Consider the following 17,755-nt stretch of genomic DNA (forward strand, 5'->3'; position numbering starts at 1 on the left):
TTCTTTTGAACCATGAAAAAGTGTCTGTGAAGTGCAGAAGGAAAGCGTATTGAACGAAAAATTCAACATTAGTGGGAGAACGGATCGACAAAGTATCCGAAAATGGATTCAGTAAATGGGCAAAAATCCGCACTTCATCCACTTTTTTGACCATTTTCGGATCGGTTTTCGGATTTTTTTTTCTGGCTGGGTAGTGAGCGGTCAGCGTGTGATTGAATGTAGATCGAGATTTAAATAATACTATTAAACGCACTAACAGCGAAAATTAAGCATCGCACGGACTGAGAGATGCCGGCAAAAGCTGTGATGCAAAGCGAGCGTACAAAAGCGAGCGAGTGGCGATGGTGTGGATGGCAGCAGTCAGAGTCAGTTGCTAGTGTCAAAGTCGCATTTAAAGTCAAACTTAGTTGCTGGGATTTACTGGGCTCCACGCAGAGACCTTTGATTGCGCGCGTCTCGCATTGACTATCTACTCCCTTCAGCTATCTACATATGTACATACGTATGTACGTCGAAACACAAAACCTTTATAAAAGTTTGAGCGTATCGATCGTGCGCAGCATTTGCACGGAATTACTCGCGGTATGCGTTACGGGACTTACTTAAATGTAGAGGCAAGACAGTTAATGAATTTCGTTGGTTTTTTGTACGTGCGGAAAGAAAATAAAAGTGATTCGAATTCGTTGTGGTTTGCGGTGTGGAAGCTCACGAAAATATAATAAAAAAGTAAATAAAAGAAATCATTTTTTTTTTCCGTTTTTAAAGAGAAAGAAGGCAAAGTATGTGCTGTATATTTGAAGGCCAAAGGCTACATAAATGTTATTTGCAACAATAACAAACATATATAAAAAAAAAAACGAAAATAAACGACAGTGACAAAATTTTGAATGCGTTGCTAATTTGTTGTAAAGCAAAAGTTTATAAGTAATAATAGCAACGCCAACAACAACAACAGCGGCGCGCAATGAGTGAATAAATATTTATTTAAATGAGCGAACAATGAAATAGTTATGGGATGATTGCTTAATCGATACGCACGAAAGAGCAAACACACAAAAAAAAAAAACGAAAATATTTAAAAGTGCAGACAGACAGTCGCGTAGGGACGCCGGTAGGGAAGCAAAGAACTAAACATCTTAGAAACGACTTATTGATGTTTTTTTTCATGCAAACCCCATTTTAGTTGTCAAAGTGCATGGATTGTGCCAAGTTCTTGCCAATAGCTAAGTGAAGGCAACTGTAAAAATACGAAATACGGTTTCGCAGTTATTAAAATATTAAGCAAATAATTTGAGATTAAAAATATTTTCAAGTAATAGTTAAGTAAACTAAAAATAAAATAAAGCAGACTAAAATAAAAGTTGTATTAATTTTAAACAGTTAACTTATTATAAGTGTGATAGTAGTTAAGCAATAACGTGACAGATCCGTGTGCGTGTGCTCCGTTTCCAGTTGCAGTCTAAATTTTGGCACAGTGGAAGTGAAGAGCTTTTATTAAATCGCTTGCGTAAGTTTGTGCTAAATTTTTATGATAAATTTCATTATTTTACTTTGCCCTAAACAGAAAAAAAATAATAATTGCTCACTTAATTCAGTGGTTCTGAAATTCACTACTGAAAATATGTAGGTGCACGATATCGCACGCGATCTGCAAAGGTGACGCAACTCAAAATTACCCGTTCATCAGAAAATGCGAAAAATTATTTCTTAGCATATGATAACCAGATTCTATATTAGGTTTTTTCAACAAATTATAACAAAAATTTGCTCCAGCTTTTGCTGGAAGTTAAATAAAAGCTTTGCATACATTTTTAAGTGCATAATTTCATAAATGCCAAATTTTAAGTTGTGTCTCTTTGGAAGATCGCTTGCGGTATTTTAACTCCAAATCAAGCTCCAAAAATCTATTTAAAAAAATGGCTTTGTCAGCTCTGTTTGCAAAGAGATTTTGGAAAAATTATAAAAAGTTGAGTTTTCTTTGAAAAATTTAATATTTACCACCGGAAAGCAAACAATTGGTTAGCGGGGCACAGTAAAAAAATCCATACATATGTATGTATGAACATGTTAGACCGTAACAGAAAAAATTTATATTATATCGATGTTTTTGTCTCGAATTTATTTTCAAAGTTCATTGACCTTAAGTACCCGGTCATTGCTATCGGCGGGTACCATCTCTTCCATATCTGCCTTGATGTGATGTACTACTACAAACCGAGCTTTGACTAAATTTTTCACTGAAAGTTATGTCAAAAAGCTGCTTTTAAATTTGGAGTCGACTTTATTTCGATTATATGTAACTACGGGTCAGAGCTTTTAAGCAACAGTTCGTAATTAGCAAATAATCTGATTGACTGTACCTTGTCGCATAAATTTGTACTCCTGCAGTTTCCCACTATGTCCCGGTAACCTGGCACCCAATTGAGGTGAATACTGTTCTGTGAAGCCATCTCTTGTAGACAGTTCAGAAGAGATTCTGATCGTTGACCGTGATTTTCATGCTGCAGTTTCAGGAACCGTGATCTGAGCTCAGCGTTTTGTGTGCCTTGGTAGAAAATCTAACATTTTTACAATGCCCATGTGCGCTGTGGATATTTTTGTTACCTCACTGAAATGTCTCTCTCAATAAAGACCCAATTTCAGATGACCTCTTTAATCAGAGATTGTTGATTAATTTCAAAAATTCATTTTCGGATCATACATTTAATCTGCAGTGCATTTAAATGGCCAATATTGGCTATTTAAATATGAAATATGTAACCCTCTGTTTTTACCAAACAACCTAGATAGCCAAATAGATTGTTTTATTAATCTTGCCAAAGAACAATAAGCTGTTCAGTACAAAACATAAACAAACAAATGCAACAACAATTTGAGCGAGCAAGCAACAGTGTTGCCACTTGTTTGGCATATTTAAATAAACTTGATCTGAAACCCAACGAAAATTAAATGGCATTTAAGTAAATACAATACAAAATTAAGCTTAAATGCCGTTTATATATTCACTTGAAATTGGTCTTAAAGGTGAATTTAAAATTTTTATTCTTAAAAGAAATCGTATTAATTTCATTAGCCTTGACTTTAGGAAAACTGCTAATTTATCTGTTTTCACGGCTGTTTACTTGAAGTTTTGAATTACCCTCGTATTGAATAGAATTGTAATTAGTGAAATTGAGTGTTGTAAGTTTTTCTTAAGTACTGGTAATGTTTCCTGAACTTGAGTGTGTGTAGATACATTAAGCTAGGTCGATTAAGTAATGAAATAAACTTTAATAAATTTATGAGTCCACTAAATATTTGCGCTTACACAATTTTGAAGCTTTCTGTGTCATTTGTAAAAATTCAAAATTTTTTAACCTTGCTCCGACAGCATGTAATAAAAGCTTCTTAAAACTTTGCAGTTTAAATTGACGCACTTAATGAATTTCATATTTTTGTCCCTGACTGTCCGAGTTCAGTTGTAACGCCTTGAGTGAGTTTACGAAAATAGAAAATAAAGTTTCTTCGAGAAATCTGACAAGAATTTTATTTCGTAAATATTAGCCGCGTTTGAATCGCTATTTCTTAGCTTCAATCGTTCCAACTCGCTAAATTAGAAATTTGTATGTCAAAGTAACAATAAATTAGCGAAACTAGACGACCAGGAAGGCAATCGACCAAAAGAAAAATATTAAAATGAATACTTTTAAATCTATGTATGTAGATACATTTCTAGAAAATTTCTAGTTTTTGCAAGTTCCAATAAACTTTATTCGTGATTTGCAGGGACCGTAACGGTTATTATTTGATTTATGTTTTTTTGATCAAATTTAACCGTGATATATATTTGTTCGATCAAGAAAACTGTTAATTTTTGGATTTATTTTTATTTTTTAAATTTTTGATCGTTATTTAGCTCTGATGCAGTACTCCATGAACTTACAGGTTTTTGCATGAACTTGCAGGAAGTTACAGGAAAGATTAACCCGTTTTCCAAAATCCTGTAAATGAGAGCGATTTTTGGAGAGTAATAACGTAGGGAATAAAGTTGCAAGATTTTACTCGAACTTTTTCTTCTGGTAAAATCATGAGAAGTGTCAAGCGATCACTGGTTGACGTTTTTACAGGAAACATGCGTGTTTTGTTCCCTTACTTTTTTTTGTTACTCACTTTTTACTCTCACTCCAGCGAGTAATTTTGCTGTTTACAGGAGAGGATTTTATATTTATTTATATTTTTTCGATCATATTATAACGGTTATTTTCAGATTACATTTTTTAGATCATTAAAGATTTAAAGTGGTCATAAGAACGCAGTCCAGTTGAAAATTGCAAAAAAATAAGAGCCCACAATAAAAAATAAAAATTACAAAATAGCGATTAAATTGCACCAAACAAATGAAGATCCATTTAACATTACATTTTTATAGCACTATGTCATAAGCTGCTTAAAGAATACAGCGCTTTCTCTTGATTTGATAATGGATCTTACGAGGCATAATTTTGGCATGATCTGTTAATGAAGAAAGAGCCCTAAATCGGGCTGGTGTCTATGTCAATGTTCTTATGTTCATTTGTTTAATAATGGAGATATACATAGCGATGAACTTCCTGATAATAGTGATTTAGGTTTTAATAGATACAGAAAAAACTTTTTTTTTTACCGATTTTGAGAAATAAAGGCGGTGCAAAGGCATCGAAAAAATAAATTAGGATACCCGAGTACCTCGTCATTGACTCTGGTAAACGTTGACCGTATATAAGATAATGGGACATTCGTTGATTAATTCAACAATATTTGACCCGTCCTAATGTACTCACACAAGCATGTGCCATTTATAAATACAGAACGAAGAAAAAACGCGTAAGTGATTTTAAAGTGTTTGAACCCACTTAATATGCTAAATATTGGTTTTTGTACACACTTTTAGTACATATGTACTATGTATGTATGTATGTATATATGAAAACATTTTCTGACTATTTTTAAAGTTCAAGATGGGAATAAGTATTTGCCATTACATATCTAAAGGTACTTGCAACTATACGATGTGTGGGAGAATCCCTTCGAAAAAATGACTAACAGGCCAACCTAATAGTCACGCACGCCGGCAATTTACTGTCAAAAATTTCTCATGCACATACAACTTGTATGCGACCAACCGAAATTGAACGGCATGCGTAAAAAGCTAACTCAATTTTTGAAATTTTGTTTTGCGTGAGATTTGGATTTAACGTTTCGCTCAGTAAAATCAAATGCAAACGCACGCAAGCCAATTTCGGGTGACGCAGAAAAACAAATTATACGGCGTAACAAAAAGTGGCGTGAACTATATGCTACCCATGTACATAAATATATAAATAATTCTTCTTTTTGATTAATATGTTAACTTATGAGCAGCTAATCGGAGATTCTCTTTTCGTAAGCGACATATGTATGTATGTACATTAGGGCGGTCCTTAGAAAAATCAAATGAGAGAGTTTTTCAGTCCCACCCCTTCAATCGGTAATACCACGGTCACAGATGTCACATACAAGTTTTGGTCCCAATTGGAGACCAAAAATTAATTTTTTTGCCAACTCATACCCAAAACCGATACTACCGTAGTCGAAAATATCACATTTAAATTTTTTTCCCGATTGGAGTCGGTTAAGGCGTGTCGCAATGGGGTCCGAGGCCAGAGACTAAAAAAAAACATTTTTTCATTTAATACCCAAAAATAATACTACTAAAGTCGAAGATATCACATACAAATTTTGGTCCCGATTGGAGACGGTTAAGGCCTCTTCAAAGGTTAATCTGAATTTTGACCCCTGTTCGCCACGCCTTAACCGACTTCAATCGGGGCCAAAATTTATATGTGATATCTTCGACTATAGTAGCATCGACGTAGGGGTTGCAGCTTAGGAAGTCTGATGGAAAAATTTGCTTTACATTTAAGGACCACCCTAATGTATATACACATATAACTAAGTATAAATTTACATAATTGTTCTTTCCTGTATTTTGATTTTTTATTGACGCAAATATCTTTTATGGATTTTGCTCTTTTCTTCCTGTATTTACTTATAAAGGCATCTGTACGCATATGACATCTAAAGTAGTACAGGTATTTAAAATTTTCGCTTATAAATTTGTACATGATACTCTTACAATAATGCAATTACGCTACGCTATGCTAATCGGCCGGTCACGTGTGCTCGTGTTTGCGCCTGTGCACTATGGTCGAAAAACACGAAGTCGCGGCTAAAAATATTTACCGCCAAGGTAGCTTCACCAAATTTGGTATGCAAACTGGTTGGTCCACGCCCCCTTTTTTTCGAGTGGCCCGTCCATAAGGGGGATTTCCGCAAACAAGTGTCTCCATAGAACTTACTGTAGAGGTTTTTATCAATTAAGAAAATATTAAAAAAATAGCGCACCATGCCCCCTTTTAATGGACCCTCATTTCAAAAACTTTTTTCAAAAAATAAATTGCAATGCTCCATATAAATTCATCAATTTTGTATTCAGTGCGTACTTTAAATTTAAAACTCGTGAAAGTAGTTGTTAAATGGATATGGATCAATCTGAAAAAAAATAAAATAACAAGTAAAAAAGCCTAAGTTCGAACGTATTAAATACAGTTGTTTTTTATTTTTCCGAAAACTACCGTTACATGGTAATCCGGGATTGTTCTACCTAGTGGGCAGTACTAAGCATATTTACTAAAATTCCGTCATAATTTTTTTTTAAATATTGTTGTGAGTATCAACTTTGAGTAAATCAGCGTTCCTAAATTTCGTAATATGGAAGTTTCTGTCTTTCTCAAATTTACAGTTATAAGAAAAGTGGGCGCAATTCAATTCCGATTTCAAAAACTTTCAACGTCTTGCTATTGTGTGTCAAGTACAATAATTATACCGAGTTTGGTATAAATGGATTGAACGGTTACCGAGATGCACATATCGACTACTGAGTGGAAGATCGACCTATCTCAGCACCGAGTTCGAGAACACCCTATATCAAAAAACTTTCCGAGAACGCCCTACTGTACACTTTTTTTGAAAAACCTCCTATCTTAGAATTTGGTCCAAAAACGCCCTATCTCGCTTAAAAATGTATTGAAAATGTGCTGAGATAGGGCGTTTTTGAACCTGAACCGAATTCGGAAATATAACGTTCCTAAACCACATTCTAAAATAGGGCGTTCTTGAAAAGTTTTTTCAGATAGGGCGTTTTCGAACTGGCTGCCGAGATAGGTTGATCTTTCACTCAGCAGTCGATATGTGTTCATAAGTGGGTAGCGCCACGCCCATTTTCCAAAAAATTATTATAAACGTATTTTTTGCTAAAGAATTATTGCAAACATTAATTTTAAATAAATTAGATACAGTATTTACTGATTTATCAAAGATTTCGTATTTATCTAAATTACCGTTCTATGGGATGTGGGCATGGTTATTGTCCGATTTTAAAAATTTTCTGCCGTTTGGCATGTTTTACCAGGATCAACAATCGTGCCAAGTTTAAAGGAAGCTGCTCCAGCGTTTACCGAGATATATATACATGTAATCATAAGTAGGCGGGTGTATAAAAAGTTGACTTTTTGCCGCCAAATTGAAAATTCGACCATAGTGCTGTGAAGGGTTTGCGATGGGTTTGTGAAAAAATATGTGCATATTTTTGCTGTAATATTCATTACGAAATTTTCATCTTCTTCTTTTCAATGGGCTGCGCAATTGCCTGAAAAATGTACAATTATGTATTAATTGTCATATTAGATTTGTTTAAGGTTCGTTTTTGCTGTGCGGAATTTTCCATATAGGTACATATGTACCATGGTGAAAATATACCAAGTGTAGTAATAAAATAGCTTTCTCGCTTTATTTTCTTAGTTTTCTTGACATTTAGCTATATCTTACAGAAACTTTTTCAAGCAAATTTTCAAATAAAATAGCGTAATATCTTTCTTCTCGCTTACTAGATAAACCTGGGAGTCAATTCCCGTTCTGCCACATCGTGAAGTGAAAAGTCAAAATTCACACCGAAATACGTGCGGTGTGAAAGTGTTTTTATCACTTCACAATAACGCCGAACGAGAACTAACCGTCAAGTATAATTTCCCCATGGGTATGTACCTTGATCCAACTACACAAGATCTGACAAAATGAATAAACTAATTTTCTGGCTGACGTTTGTAATTTCGATGTCCATTTGAAATTAAACAAAAGTCAACATAAATATGAATACAAAGCATAAGGACAAAAATGAAAGCAATTTTAAAGCGCATGCTTGTGATAGTCAACTTATTATTTTTGTTAATGTTTTTGCAATTGATTGCCGCGCATTTCCTCTAATTTATATGTTTTTCATCAAAAGATTTATTGAATATCGCTTAAAAGTCACTGAAATAAACCACCCTTGTCGGGCCCCCGCCCGCCATGTCACTTTCTCGCTGACAAATTCGAGATGATCCTTGAGTGGTAATCTCGCGTCAATCATTACACCAAGATATTTTATGGAAGGCTTTGTGCAGATTTCGCAGTCCCTAAATTGCAGCGTGAGGGCCTCGCGGATGTTGCATCCAGTGACTAGGACTGCCTCCGTCTTGTTATCAGCTAAGTTCAGCCCCATTGCGTCCAGGGACTCTGTTACCTTCATTTCTGCAGCGGTTGTAGCCGCCTTTATTTCGTGTATATGTTTGGCTACTACGACAATAGCTATATCGTCAGCGAACCCCACTATCGTTACCGCTTTCGGCAACCGCAGTCGCAATACTCCATCGTATATGACGTTCCAAAGAAGCGGTCCCATTACCGAGCCTTGTGGAACCCCGCCAGTAATTTTGAATGTTTTACTGCCTTGTACAGAGTAAAATTGGAGGATTCGATCTTCGAAGTAATTTGCAATTATTCTGGGTAGATATTTAGGAATTGAAAATTTTTCTAATGCCATCATGATTTTTTGCCAATCTGCTGTGTTGAAAGCGTTTTTGATTTCGAGAGTGACTATTAAGGAGTTTGCTTGGGACTCTTACCACTTTTATCAAATCAATGGTGGACTTTCGATTTACAAAAACGGGATGACAGACCGCCAGATGCTTTCGATAGTTGCTCGTATCGTTTGGCTAAAAGGATTTGGGATAAAATTAAAGTGTCACTTACATGGTTTTGAAAATTTCTCCTGTTGAATGCACACGTCGCACATTTCGTTGAAAAATAAACTGAGTGCAATATTGGGAATTTCATCTGGGCCTTGGAGCTCTTGATGATCTTATTATTGAACATGCTTTTAAAGCTTCTCCAGCGGTTACCATTGGTATGTTCGGGCGGAGAGTATTGCGAGGTACTATGCATCGAGACTTATTTTGGTAAGAAGACAGGGTGTTTATAATTGTTTCTGGTAGTGCTGGAGAATTTGGCTCTTGGCCCGGGCAGCTAATTTTATTTATGACGATTTTGTAAGCATTGCCCCCTAAATTAACATACTAGCGGCAGATAAATTGAAATTTTATATCAATAATTGCTTGAGAAACGACATTTCTTGCCCGCATTTGATAAACAATTAAAATTAAATCACATAATTTTGATTTTTTGGAACAGCTGACGAACGACGCACGCGAAAAGTTGAGAGTTGGCCATCTTTCTGCGTTGTGTTGGCGTTGGCGTTGCCCAAATTTGGTTATGTGGAGACTTCCATATAAATGCATGCATACATAATCAGCTGTCGAATCGACGCCAACGCCAATGCAATGCCAAAGTTCTATGTAAACGGGCCTTAAGTACTTTATTTTAAGATTGGTCCATAAAGTAAACAAGAAAACGAAAGAAACAAATGCAACCTTGAAAGTGCATAAAACAAAAATAAAAAAAAAACGCAAAAAGTAAAGTGGCGGCGGAGACTTTTATGATTGCCAATTAATGGATGGTTATCTATAGCTATGTATGTACATATGTTTGTATACATGGCTCCGTGAATTATGGCCGCGCGTATTAAGACCGCGATCCAAAAATGAAATTAGGCTGCGCGATTATAATTCATTTTGCCAAGTGCAATTAGGCCGGGCGAAATAGTTAGGGGAATCCCTTAAACTCGTTAAGTCTTAAACTATGTAAAACTCGCTAGTTTACGAGACTGTTATGGGACCGCTCCCTTTCGGAAAAGGTGTAAATAGTTGCGTAAAGTGGCTGTTTGACAGATAAACCAGCATTTTGTGAAGCAATTTTTGTTTCGTAGTATTTTCCATAACATCCCGTCATCTTTTTTCTATCACTCTTAGCTAAAATACAATTAAAAGTGCCGAAAATTGCCAGAAACCCCAAGTCATTACAGTTAGTGGATGAAATGCATTCATTTTATTCGCTTATTATGTTTATAATTTATTTTCATTATTTTATCATACATTTTAGTACAGCTTTACAAGGTTTGCGAGGCTTTTACAAGTTTAAGGGAAGACCCCTAGCATGTTTAAAAATAGTTGCAAGCAGTGCGCGCTTCCACTCCGCAGAGCCTGGGTTCAAGCCCTGGTTAAACCAACATCGCAAAAAATATAGACAAAAAGTTTTTTTCTTAACAGTGGTCGCCCCTCGGCAGGCAATGGCCAACCTCCGAGTGTATTTCTGCCATGAAGCTTCTCATAAAAATACAATCGCCGTTCGGAGTCGGCGTAAAACTGTAGGTATCTCACCTTTGTGTGACAACATCAAGGCGCACGCCACAAATCGGAGGAGAAGCTCGGCCAAACACTAACATGAGTATGTGTAATAGGGTGGTCCAAAAACCGTAAAGTCGGAATTGTAATGCTCTCACCCCCTAGGATTGTTCTATATCGAAAAAAGTATACCCCTGTTTTTTTTATTTTGAAACCAAAAAATATTTAGAGGTCGCTCAAAGCGCTCAAAGTTTTCTATGTATTTTTTATATGGGAAAAATAATTTTTTTTCGTAAAACTGGGATAGAATTCTCGAAAGTCAATATTTTTCGATCGGAAAACGATTTTTTATTGTTCGCCCCATTGCATTTTTCGGGGTTTTTGTGGGTTTTTGGCGGATCTATAAATTATAGTAGCAATGAAAAAAACTGGTTAAATAAATAATTGGGTATTATTACCGGGAATCTCCTGCAGCTAAACAGGGTTTTCTGGTAGAAAAATATTGATTTTTAACCATTCTATACCATTTCTACGAAAAGTTATTTTTTTCCCCATATAAAATACATGGAAATAAATATTTTTTGATTTCAAAATGAAAAAATAAGGTTATACTTTTTCGGTATAGAACAATCCTAGGGGGTGAGAGCATAAAATTCCAACATTACTTTTTCACATGCATTTTTGGACCACCCTAATGTGTACGCGCCAATCTTATAATATTATTATACCAAAGTTAGAAATTTAGACTTTTGACCGGTTTCATTGCACAAATAGTTAATCGTAGTTATTCCCGTCTGCGCCGGTTGGATAGATAAGAACAACTACAGTTGTGTTCATATTAATAGCAGTGCGTTCTCTGAGGTAGGAAAACATGACTTCACCCAAAATAAATTTAATACAATTTTAAAGGGCTCTCCCTATTTAATTGTGTGATTAAACGAAAAAAATTCCCAAGTAGTCACAAAATTCTGTTCACAAAAATAGCAGTAAAAACGAAAGTGATATGGAATTTAAGACGACCGCAAAATCTACATCTTTGTGTAAAGTAAAATAAAGATATAGCTAATATATAGTCGTATAGCACTTATTCTGAATGACGGCGGCGCATCTACGCTGCATCGAGTCCACTAAACGTCTGCATCTTTCGACTGGGATATTTGCCCATGCAGAGCGTACATCTTCCCACAAAGCGTTCGCGTTGGTTGGATTTCTTTCGAAAACACTGTTTTATGTCCCCCCATAAGTTTTCGATGGGGTTCAGGTCTGGTGATTGTGCTGGCCACTCCATCACGTTGTTGTTGTTATTCCGAAAGAAGTCCCTTGCTCGCTTGCTCGTATGTTTCGGATCATTATCCTGTTGGAAGACCCATTTCAGCGGCATTTCTTCTTCTGCATATGGCAGCATAACTTCTTCTAGGATTTCAACGTATTTGTGCTGATCCATGATACCATCAATTTTATATATTGGTCCTGTACCGTAATAGGAGAAGCAACCCCATACCATAATTTTTGCTCCTCCATGTTTAACGGTCTTGACGGTGTATTGTGGTTGGTTACCAACATTTTGCGGCCTTCTTACGTACTGACGCCGACCTTTTGAACCAAAAAGGACCACTTTACTCTCGTTTTGAGAGTGGCCAATTGACGTGAGTATTTGCAAAGCTTAACCTATTCTTCAAGTGCCGCTTGGTTAAAAGTGGTACCTTTCGTGGACTGTGGGCTTTCAAATTTGACTCCAACAAACGTCTTCGCACTGTCACTGCACTCACATTAAGATTTAGCTTTTCCTTAATCTTTTGTGAACTAATAGTTGGCTGTCGTCCTACTAAATTAACTATTTTCCGGTCAGTTTTTTCATCTGTCAGTCGTTTTGGACCGCGAGTTTCGGGACGATTCTTGAATTTTAAGGCATTGGAGACCATTTTCGCTGAACAACCGTTGTATTTCTTTGTAGGTTTTGTTTTCCTGCCGTCATTTTTTTTTTCAAGGCTCTGGTTTCACTAGTACAATGTTTGGAACGTCCCATATTTCTGTAACCTCAAAGGTTTTATTTGTCCTTATTGCTCGATTATGTTAAACTTACCAACAATAATTTGCTTTAAGACAGAAATCGTTTTTGCACGCAAATGATTCCGCTCGCTGGTCAGTTATTGCAGAACTGCTATTATTATGAACAAGCCAAATTCAATGATTAAAGCGAAATGCGTCCCGCACCAAATGCCTCGCTAACTTTGATCAAATTGAAATTCGTACGCATTTACTATACCGTTACCTTAAGCCGAAAACACAATTTAAAACGGAATTTCTTTTAATGCTTGAGCAGAGCGTTACGTTGCCGCATACCGCAGCTGGCACTGCTATTAATATGAACACAACTGTATTTACTGGTCTCCATTCAGGCAAATCCCATTTTACTATTTAAAGTGCAGGGATTTTGCGAAGTTCTTGCTAATAGTTAAGTGAAAGCAACTGCAACCACACAACAATTTTCGGAGCCACTAAAAAATTAAGCGAATGATTTTAGAGTAAAAAAAATTTGAAAAGAAATTGAGTAAAAATATAAAATAAAATTAATAAAACAAAGTTGTGTCATAAAGTGAAATAGGAAAATAATAAAATTAAAATAACAAGAAATTTTGTTTAAAATTTGATTGAATTAAAGTATTGAAAACTTTCTAATATCACTGAAAAAAACAAGCAGTTAATAAATATTTTTATTGAATTAAAGAATTTAAAATTTTTAAATATCTTCGAAATTAAGCAGCAATAGGCGCATCAGTGCAGCTCTATTTCCAATTCCAGTGTAAATTTTGTACTGCGCAGGAGGTCAGTTTATATTAAATCGCTTGCGTAAGTTTATTTTAAATTATTTTTTTCATATATGTATGTAAATAAAAGTAAATTATTATTATTGAGTGGTGCAAGACAAGCTACAAGCGACAGAAAATGGGAAAAACAATTCGAAAACTATGATTTCTATAGATTTTTGTACGGACTATTCGACCCTTCTATGCGTTTTCTAAAACTTTCCCATTTTCATGGTGAAAGTTCTTAACGAAAATTTATTTGTGAATTTTCTCAATTATGGTCATTTGTGTATTGATCGATTTGAAATTTTCACTCAATAAACTAAAAACTACTCAAAAGAATTTAAATTTAACAACAGTTCTTAATACACAGTACAAACAAAACTACAGGTTTTTAAACTTTTTTATGAGAATTGAGAGGGTGTTTTTTTTCAAATGCAAATGTTGTATTATATAGTATGTAGTTTGAAAATTTTTTCTTTGTTTGCTTTTGCAAAAGTTTCAGAATTAAACATCAAGTAAATAGTTGCAAAGTTATAACAATATTATTATGATCCGCACGGTGGCAAACGCATAATTAGTACCATCAGATAGCCCGTACAAAAATCTATAGAAATCTTAGTTTTCGAGTTATTTTTCCCATTTTTTGTCTTCTTCCAGCTAGCAGAAAAGTAGCTTCTTCTGCACCGCTCAGCGCACCTGGCACATTTGACGTGAATTGCCTCATTTGTATAAACTTTAAAAATTGTTGTACATGAATTTGTGTATGAAACTGCATGTGTTGTAACACTCCAATGTGTTAAATAGTAAATCACGTGCACACAAGTACGATACATAAAATGTTTAATACATACACTCATGGCACTGTATGGAAGTCTTTAATTAGTTTTGTACGCCTGCAGAGAATTGTGAAAACTTTAACCTACATATGAAAAGAATCGTTCAAATATTACATTGATTTTTCATACTTATTATTATGCATTTACATATACATACATATATGTATATATGTATGAAATTTTAACTAGTTTTAATGAAGCGGGAATAAATACTAGGAATATTTTCATCTTATAACGCTTCCCAATCTTCACGCAATCGGCAATCCCTTCTTTAATAACTGCATTAACATACCACGTGGCGTATACGTAATTATTTATTAGTTTGCGAAATTGGCAATTGCTTACAACTTGAGCTTCTTAGCAATTTTCTTTCCACTTAATCTTTGATTTGCAAACACATAATTTCCTTTAAATGCCGCACTTCTCTAAAGGAGATGGCTGAGCCATTTCGCTCCTTTAACTAAGCATAATGTGGGGTATAGGGGAACTGCAAGGTTAACTGCCTGCCGCTACGGTACAAAGATACCCAAACCTTTTTAACACTTGATTGCCGAATTGTGTGGGAACTTGGTCTTAGCTCGATCCGAGCTATATTTAAAACATCTTTTTCTGATATAATAAATTGTAACCATTTTTGGTGGGCCATCCTAATATAAATACGTATTTATTTAAAAGCTACGACTCCAAATAGTGCTTGCAATGAACGAATAATAAAAAAAATAAAAAAATAAATATTTACACATACTTCACAGCTCTTTTAAGTTCTCGGGCGTTAAGATTTTTGGCATCAGCTAGTAATTGTCAAATATCATTCCTCCTCGCACAAAGATATTAGTATATTTATACTGTTAACAGGCGTGAGGTTTTTGTTTTTGATATATATTAAAAATAACTAAACACAATTTTTTTGATGCCACCGACTTTAGACGCAATGCGTTGTTGTTATAAATTGTTAGTTGTCCTCAACTTTTTTTACCTTTTCAAAGAAACACATACAGAGAGATCCCAAACATCAACCCACAGCGTATTGCATATCATATCCACGGTAATAATTAGAAAAACCAATCCGATATATTGACTTTAACAATTAGAGAGTCAAATGATTAAATAATAACAGTGCGGTGCATACTTACTACTCGCTTGTACTCGATTATGCTATTCGCATGGCAATTATCGCTTGAAATTTTGTTGTCGGAAAAGATGTTATGAAACAAGCTAGAAATTATTCGATACTCTCTCAATTCACTGGATAAAATATAGGGCAGAAGCAATCGTTGAACTTGGAATTTTATATAAAAAAGCGGAGTATGAATAAAATCTTTATTGTGTGGTCTAATGTCCTATAAAAAATGTGGGGTTTCTTGCAAATTATAAAAGCTTTATTATAATTGACTAGTAAAGTATCCGGTCGTTCGAGATGTTTAAATAGCTGATTAAAAATTTCACGCCTTTGGGATGTGCCACGCCTTCTTGTACAAATTATTTTTTATATACCTTACTATAAACGTCTACAACAGTTATGTCTTCACACAAAATGTCAGAGCCATAATGCTTATAGTTTTCTGAACGTACGAGATTTATGGGACGTACCGCGGGGAATTGTAAACACGCATCCTCTTTTAGGTCTTTTAGTCAAATTTGTCGCTCACATGCTTGTAAGAGGCAATCGATAAAAAATCAATAAATGTTAGGTCTCGACTTTTGGTTCCAAAGCTGTATCTGAATACAAATTTCAGGCGTATCAGATGTGCCACGTCCTCTTTTATAAACTAAAACCATCATATTTTTTTTTATCTGACGCATATTTATATTGTGATATCAATTACCCTTATTATTTTAATTCAACTTGACTTCGACCTCTTAACAGATTGTTACCCTTCAGCCAGTACGTCGTTTTAAAATTAAGTCTGTCGAATTTAACATTTTAAGCAAGTGGAAACACTTTAAACCTTCTCCTCACCGAGACGAACCCTTTGACACCCATATTTTAATATTTCCAATAACTTGTGTATAATTTAGTAAAATTCAACTTTTCAAACAGGTGGTAACCCTCTTCAAAATATTTGAACCTCCTTCTCAACGAAACGTACCGTTATTTTAATACTTCATATGACTTGTGTACAATTTAATTTAATTGGATTGTGGAAACAGGCGGCAACACTCTTTAAAATACGAGTATAGCTATAAACTTTTTACACAAAGGCATGACAATATCATGTTCTTAGCCACGAAGCTACAGAGCGGAGCTATAATCCTTAGCGGGAAGGCGACGTACTTTATCTACTTACTGAGCTAAATGACACCAACTTATTGCGCGGATACTGGCAATTGCGAATTTGAAAAAAATCTTCACGGGAGCCCAATCTATGCAAATTTGTCGAGAACAAAAACAAAATTTATATAGTGTCGTACGAAAGCGAATGACAAGGTCGAATTTTAGACAACCGCCGCCATATGTTTTCTTGCGACGTGGCACCCAGGAAGTATTAGGTGTCGTACGAAAACATGCGACATGGCACTCAATGTGTTAAGGGTACGTTGGTCAGTAGTGATCTCTAAGCGAATAACTAGAGGCTTCTTATCAATCTGGCAAGGTGATAAGGTACCTTGGCTTACTCTCTTCTCTAAGAATAATCTAGCCTCAGTTAGTTTATACATATTAATTTTGGAACGTAATTATAACTTTTGATTTAATTTTGATTGCCCTTAACAGTTGTAAATATCGTTTTTGAGTATGTAAGTGTATGCCCAACTATCTAAAAATTTTTAGCCACATAAAAAAAAAATCAGAAATATGCTCTTTAAAATCCAATTATTATGCGAAAATGCCAGATATTGCCCTCCTGAATTTATGTACATTTGTAGTTATGTTGGCGACTCACAGAGAAAGCCTTTCAAAAGCAACGAAAATATATTACGAAATTGCTATGTTTAATCTTTACATGCTTACGCGTGCACTGGCGCCTTTGTTGTTGCTTACATGCTTGTCAACTGCTTTACAACATGCAGACTCCGAAAGTCATTGCGGAGGTTTCATTAAGAAAAAAGTAAAAAAAAAAAAATGAGTGGACTTAATGAATTGTTACAACTACATACTTAGTACAACTGTTGCTGTCGCATCGTTTATGCTGTTGTTAATTTTCGCTCGCTTTCTGTCAACTCTTGCCACCAGCTGAGCTACAGTACTGTATACACCAACAAAAAAAAAGAGAGAGAAAAAAAAACAGTTCGTTCGTAACAATGTTCGTTAAACAATGTTAACCACACCAGCTCGATTGCACAAATTTATCACCACTCATTGTCGTTGTTGTTAGCATAATTGTTGTTATCTGCACTTGTTGCAGTTAAGCTTTTTGCAATTAACAGACAGTGTGAACTATACATTAAGGTGGTCCAAAATAAGTAAAGTCGGAATTTTAATGTTCTCACCTCATCGGGTTGTTCTATATCGAAGAAATGCTTATATGCCTATTTTTTATTTTGAAATCAAAAAATA

General features: G+C 35.0%; 1 protein-coding gene across 1 annotated transcript in view; it reads left to right on the forward strand.

Moving 5' to 3' along the window:
- The first annotated feature begins 402 nt into the window (after positions 1-402).
- Positions 403-17,755, forward strand: part of LOC118742573 (nose resistant to fluoxetine protein 6-like) — a 41,260-nt gene continuing 23,907 nt past the window's right edge. The window contains exon 1 of the mRNA XM_036474743.1: positions 403-1,507. The gene's annotated coding sequence lies outside the window, so the exon portion shown is untranslated. The remainder of the gene's footprint in view (positions 1,508-17,755) is intronic.

This window comes from Rhagoletis pomonella, unplaced genomic scaffold, assembly GCF_013731165.1.
Source record: "Rhagoletis pomonella isolate Grant_MI unplaced genomic scaffold, Rhpom_1.0 Rhpom_scaffold_00007, whole genome shotgun sequence".
In the NCBI taxonomy this organism is placed as follows: Eukaryota; Metazoa; Arthropoda; class Insecta; order Diptera; family Tephritidae; genus Rhagoletis; species Rhagoletis pomonella.